The sequence below is a fragment of the Sorex fumeus genome, unplaced genomic scaffold (assembly GCF_029834395.1).
Source record: "Sorex fumeus unplaced genomic scaffold, SorFum_2.1 ptg000070l, whole genome shotgun sequence".
In the NCBI taxonomy this organism is placed as follows: Eukaryota; Metazoa; Chordata; class Mammalia; order Eulipotyphla; family Soricidae; genus Sorex; species Sorex fumeus.
Genome location: NW_026606127.1, coordinates 8269628 through 8275994, shown reverse-complemented (window position 1 = coordinate 8275994; position 6367 = coordinate 8269628). Strand labels below are relative to the sequence as shown.

At 37.0% G+C, this 6367-nt stretch overlaps 1 pseudogene; it reads right to left on the bottom strand.

The window, feature by feature from the left end:
- Nucleotides 1-5971: 5971 nt before the first annotated feature.
- LOC130037028 (uncharacterized) lies at nt 5972-6068 on the bottom strand (annotated as a pseudogene).
- Nucleotides 6069-6367: the final 299 nt, after the last annotated feature.

The window sequence follows — 6367 nt, the reverse complement described above, 5'->3', positions numbered from 1 at the left end:
ATCAAACCTAGAATCTGTACTTCAGCACAAATTTCATGATAAAGTGGTGCTTCATTCTAACTCCTATTCCATGATATCAACTTCCTATTATATTTTCAAGAAAGCAAATGAATTGAGACTAGACTACTTTACAATGCTAAGCTCTGGATCGATAGCACAGCGGTAGGGCGTTTGCCTTGCACGCAGCCAACATGGCTGACCCAAGTTCGATTTCTCCACCCCTCTCAGAGAGCCCAGCAAGCTACCGAAAGTATCTCGCCTGCACAGCAAAGCCTGGCAAACTCCCCGTAATGTATTTGATATACCAAATACAGTATGGAACTTAATAGTTTAAAAATATCTATTTTTTTTTAAAAAAAGCTTTTGTTTGGATCAGGTTGAATCTGGGTCATAGCCCGTACTGCTCAGGGAATATTCATGGGTCTGTGCTACGGATCACTGCTGAATGTGCTTAGGAGAACATACATGATACTAAAGATCAAACTGAGGTCAGCTGTGCACAGGGCCAGTGCCTTACGAAATGTACTATCACTCTGTCCTAGGTCTCTTATTTTCAAGTGCAATATATACAGAAACTCTTTCAAATACAAAGAAAACCAAAAATCAACAACACCACATGGCAAACAGTAAGAACTACAACATTTACCTCCACTTCTAGCACAGGGCCTTGTCCATTATCCTTAGAATAGCCAGTAACAATGCCTTGCCTATTTCTGGTAGATGCACTGTCGTGGAGAATTGATCCACAAAATTGAGTCAGGGGATTGGGAGGAGGGATTTTGGGGGTTTGGGAGAGAGGAAGAGGTTAATTTTTGAGAGAATGAGTAGTGTTATGTTGGAATTATGTTTATAAGAAACCATTATTAATCGAATTATAAATCATAGTATATATATGTTTTAGACGTTTGTCTGTCTCATTTTATTCCTTTAATTTGTTTTCTCTATATGTCCCATATGCATGAACTTGTAGGATGCCTATCTTTCTATGCCTGATTTATGTCACTAAACATAATACCCTCATGTTATCAATTTTTCTACAAATAATAACATTTCACATCATACAACTGAGTAGTATTTCATTGCTTTACCACCTTTCATTCTCAAAATTTGCGGTTTAAAAGAAACAAATATTGGTTTTAACAAAACTCTGGTTTTTTAAATTTTTAGTTCAATGAAGCAAAATAGATTTTTCAAACAACACTTAGAAACTTGTGACAGAGTTGTAGTGTGAAAAGTAATATATGTTCAAGAGAGAAAACTCATTTAACAAAGCAAGCAAAGAGAGACATAGAGAAAGGAAGCACGGTATTTCCTCAAGGGAGAACACAAGCTTGAGAATCAAGCCGACTCTAGTAGTTTAGGAATAAGAACTTGGAGTGGTATGAACTTAACTTGTGCACTTTAGGGGAGAACCTGAGTGAAACTATTAGAAGCAGTTTCAGGAGCATCATAGACTGGAGTCTGCAATTGGAGTGAGGAGGGTAGAGAGTTCTTTTGGAAGATCTGGACTTTGGAGAATAGTAATATTATACCATTAATGATAGTAGCTTTCCGTGGGATTCCAAAAAAATTTTAAACTGTGTTGTCAGAAATGATAACATTCTTAGGTATTTGGATTTCCTGTGGAAACTACTGGAAAATTGAGTTTATGCTCTGGTTGCCTCCGCCTGAAACAAGGTCAACAAGTCATGAATGAAAAATTGCAAGTTACAAGGATCAAGGATTCTGATCCCATTGGAAGACTAGCTTTTGGGTGTACAGTTTTTACTGATGGACTGATGTAGATTGTGATCCAGGAATATGTAACAGAAAGGAGGTTGTGAAAGGTATCCTCAGAAGTTGAAGCCTCTGAGAAAGAATTCATTTATGCCAACTTATGGGTTATCAATGCTTGCTCATGGCTGCTACCATTATAACATGCCTTTCAATGGTTCTGTGGTTTCAATTTACTGTGTCAATGTAAAGATGAAGTTTCTAAATGGAAGGTAGAAATCTGAGGCCCTCAAGATGATGAATTATGGGGAGGGGGGAGCTGGAGCAATAGTACAGCAGGTAGGGCATTTGCCTTGCACACGGCCTACCCAGGTTAGATTCCCAGCATCCTGTATGGTCCCCCCAAGCACCGTGAGGAGTAATTCCTGAGTACAGAGCCAGGAGTAACCCCTGTGCATCGCCAGGTGTGACCCATAAATGCAAAAAAAAAAAAGATGATTCCTTACCTTTAGATACTTTGAAGTCAAGTAGAAACAGTCAGAAAGCTCCCCAGAAAATGCTTCTCCAGGGTCGAAAATCTCATCACCTGTAGCGTGAGAGCATACAGAAAATAAGGTGTCCATTTTATGTCAAGTTAAAGCAAGTCAGACATGATCTTGGAAAGTTTGTCAAATGAGAGCATGGATATAGGAAGAATAAGGTGCCAGCTGAATCTTAGAGGTAAAATATACAAAGGTCAACAAGTAGGAGGTACAGTGGCGACCAGGTCTACTAAGAAAAGCATTTTTTAAAAAAGAAAATGCAATGAAACATCAAATAAGACCTTTTTAAATGTTTAAGAACAGGGATATAACTCAGTGATAGAACATTTGCCTTCCATTGTATAATGATCTGCGTTTGATCCTTAGCACTGCAACGAGCATTATTTTTAATTTTTAATTTCTTTCTTTCTTGCTTGCTTGTTTGCTGTTTTGTTTTTTGGGTCTCACCTGGCAAAGTATAGGGGTTATTTTTAGCTTTTAAGAAAAGTTATAATTTTACATTTTTACCTGTGGTTTAAAAGGAAATCTAAAATATTTTAGAGTAAATATATGTGAAGAAGAATAAAAGTCACAGGAATTATTTAGTATATTTAATGATACAGCAGTCAGAATTTTGAGGTTAATTTTATGGGTATTGCATAAATAATTTTTCTCCATTATGTGGGCTGTCTTTTTATCATGGTCACCATTTTTTCTGAGTTGCAGAAATTTCTTAGTTTAATGTAGTCTCATTTGTTTATCTTCACTTCCTCTTCCTTGGTCAATGGTGTTTCATTCTAGAAGTTTCCCTTAGCTTTAATGTCATGGAGGGATCTTCCCACATTTTTCTCCATATATCTTAAGAATTCAGGTATCATATTGAGGTCTTTAATTCATTTGATCTGACTTTGTTCCTGGCACTATAAATAGGTCTGACTTCATCTTTTTTGCATGTTACTGTCCAGTTTGCCCAGCACCAGTTGCTGAAGAGACTTCCTTGCTCAACTTCATAGTTCTTGAGCCTTTATGAATGATTAGGTAATAATAATCTGAGGGTCAGCGTCAGGATATTTGACGACATTCCATTGATCTGAGCCCTGTCTTTATCTGAATACCATGCTTTTTTGATTACTACGACTTTGTCCTAGGATTTGAAGTTGGGGAAGGTGATCCCATCTTCTTTTTCGAAAGATTGGTTTAGCTATTCATGGGAGTTTATTGTTGTTTATGAATTTCAAGAATTTTTAATCTGTTTCTTTGAAAAATGTTATTGGTATACTTATATGAAGCGCATTGAATCTTAATAGCGCTTTGGGGTGTATTGCTATTTTGACAGTGTTAATCCTCTCAATCCATGAGCATGGGATGTGATTCCAGTTCCTCATATCCTCTTTTATTTCTTGAAGTGGTGTTTGTAGGGTTTTTTTTTTTTTTTGGTATAGATCCTTAACCTTCTTAGCTGTTTCTAATGTACTTGATTTTCTGATGTATTATTGTGAATGGGATTGTTCTTCTCCTATCTCTTTTTTCTCTTTCATTATTAGTATACCGGAAAGCCATGGACTAATGGATATTGATTTAGCAAATAGTAAAAGCTTGAGTTTTTCCTTTTTTATCTGGATGCCCTTGATATCTTTTTCTTACCAAATCATATGGCAAGTACTTCAAGTACTATGCTGAATAGGAGTGGTGAGAGTCGGTAACTTGGTTTGTGCCTGATTGTATTTTGGGATTCTAGCTCATTGATTTCTGACCCAAGCCTTTAGTTTTTCCCCGTTGAGAATAATGCTTGCTGTGGGTTTGTGATAGTTTGCTTTGACTATATTGAGGAAAGTACTTTCAACTCCCATTTTGTTGAGAGTTTTTCATCATGAATGGGTGCTGGATCTCATCAAATGCTTTATCTACATCTATTGATATGATCATATGACTTTTATCTTTATTTTATTGAGATGGTGTATTCTGTTGATTGACTTGAGAATGTTAAGTCATCCTTGCATCCCAAGATAAACCTACTTGGTCTTAGTGTGTGATCATTTGTTGAGTTTCTGGATTTTTTTTGCTGTTATTTTCTTAAGGATCTTTGCATCTGTATTTATCAAGGAAATATCTGTAATTATCTTTTTTTTTGTGGTTTCTCTGTCTGATCTGAGTATCAGGATGAACTTTGCCTCATAGAAACTGTTTGGTAGTATTTTTGTTTCTTTAACTTCCTGGAAAATCTTAAAAAATGTTGGCATCAGGTCCTCTTTAAAGGTTTGAAATATTTCATTAGTGAATCCATTTGGGCCTGGGCTCCTGTTTTAGGGGATACTTTTTATTATCATTTCAATTTGCTTGGTAGTGATAAAGGTAAAAGGTAAAGGCCCTCCCTTTGTTCATCGATTTGCTCGAGCGGGCCCAGTAACGTCTCCATTGGAGACTTTTTTGTTACTGTGTTTGGCATATCAAATACGTCACGGGGAGCTTGCCAGGCTCTGCCCTGCGGGAGAGATACTCTCTCGTAGCTTGCCGGGCTCTCGAGAGGGGCGGAGGAATTGAATTCGGGTCGGTCATGTTGGCTACGTGCAAGGCAAACACCCTACCGCTGTGCTATCATATTCGAAATCTTCTTGGTTCAGCCTTGGGAGGTAATTGGAATCCAGTAATTTATCCATTTATTCAAGATTCTCTCATTTCCTGCTGTAAAGATTCTCAAAATAATCACTGATGATCCTCTGGATTTCTGTAGTTTCTATTATGATGTCCCCCTTTGCATTTCTGATTCGTTTATTAGGATTCGTTCTCTTTGTTTATTTGTGAGTCTTGCTTATGGTTTATTGATCTTATTTATTTTCTCAAAGAACCATGTCTTGCTTTTTGTTGGTCTTCTGGATTGTATTTTGGGATTCTAGCTCATTGATTTTTGCTCCAGGGTTTATTATTTCCTTCCTCCTGCCTAGCTTGGACTCCTTTAATTGGTCATTTTCCAAAATCTTGAACTGTAAGTTATTTTTGTAGGCCCTTTCTTTCTTCCTGATGAATTTCGCAGAGCTAAAAACGTTTCTCTTAACACTGCTTTTGCTGTGCCCCACAAGTTCTGGTAGCTCCTCATTCTCATTTGTTTCTGGAATCTTTTTATTTCCTCTTTGATTTCTATTCTAAGCCAATGGTTGTTCACTACTTCCCTCAAATAAAATATTTTCTTGCTGAGTTTTTGTCTGTTTAATATATTGAGAAGTGAGAAAGTACTTTCAAATCTCCATCTAGTATTGTGTTGCTATCAATGTTTTTCTTTAAGTCTGTTAGAACTTGTTTTTACATATTTTGCTGGTCTGTCATTAGGAGCATATACATTGAGGAGGGTGAGTTTTTTCTGATGTACAGATACCATGATCATTAAGAAATGACCTACACTGTCTCTTATAACCTTTAGCCTGAAGTCCATGTGGTCTGATACTAGTATGGCCACTCCAGATATTTGGAGGTGTTCTTTACTCGAAGAATTGGTTTCCCAGCCTTTGAATTTGAGCCCATGTGTTCTTTGATTATTCAGATGTGTTTCTTGCAGGCAGCAGAATGTTGGGTTCAGTTTTCTAATTCATCCTGCCATCCTCTGCCTTTGAATTGCTGCATTTAGTCCATTGACATTGAGAGAGATCATTGTGATGGGGATTTGTGCTAACTTTATGTCGAAATTTGGAGTACTTGTGGGGCTTGTCTTAGATTAATGTAGCCCTGTTAATTCTTCTTGCAACAAAAATGTGGAACACTTTACAAGTTTGCATGTCATCTCTGTTCAAGGACCATGCTAATCTCTCTATCATTTCAATTTTAGTACATGTGTTGCCAAACTGAGTATAAGAGTTGTTTTTTTTCCCTATTTTTCTCTTCTGATTTTTTTGAGTGTTGTCCTTACTCACTCCTATGGCAGACGGTGATTCCTAATCAAGGTAGGTATTTCAAAGCAGCTTGAAGCTATAGATTTAGAACCTTAATGTCCCAGAAGAAAAAGTATGGTTTTTACCATATTCTCTTTTACCATACCCAGGGCGTCAGCTGTGCACATTATTTCTTTTGGAAGATGGTGAATCAGTCTTGTTTAATGCCCTTCCCTGAAACCTTCATTAAGACCATTAAAATAGAGCCTTTTG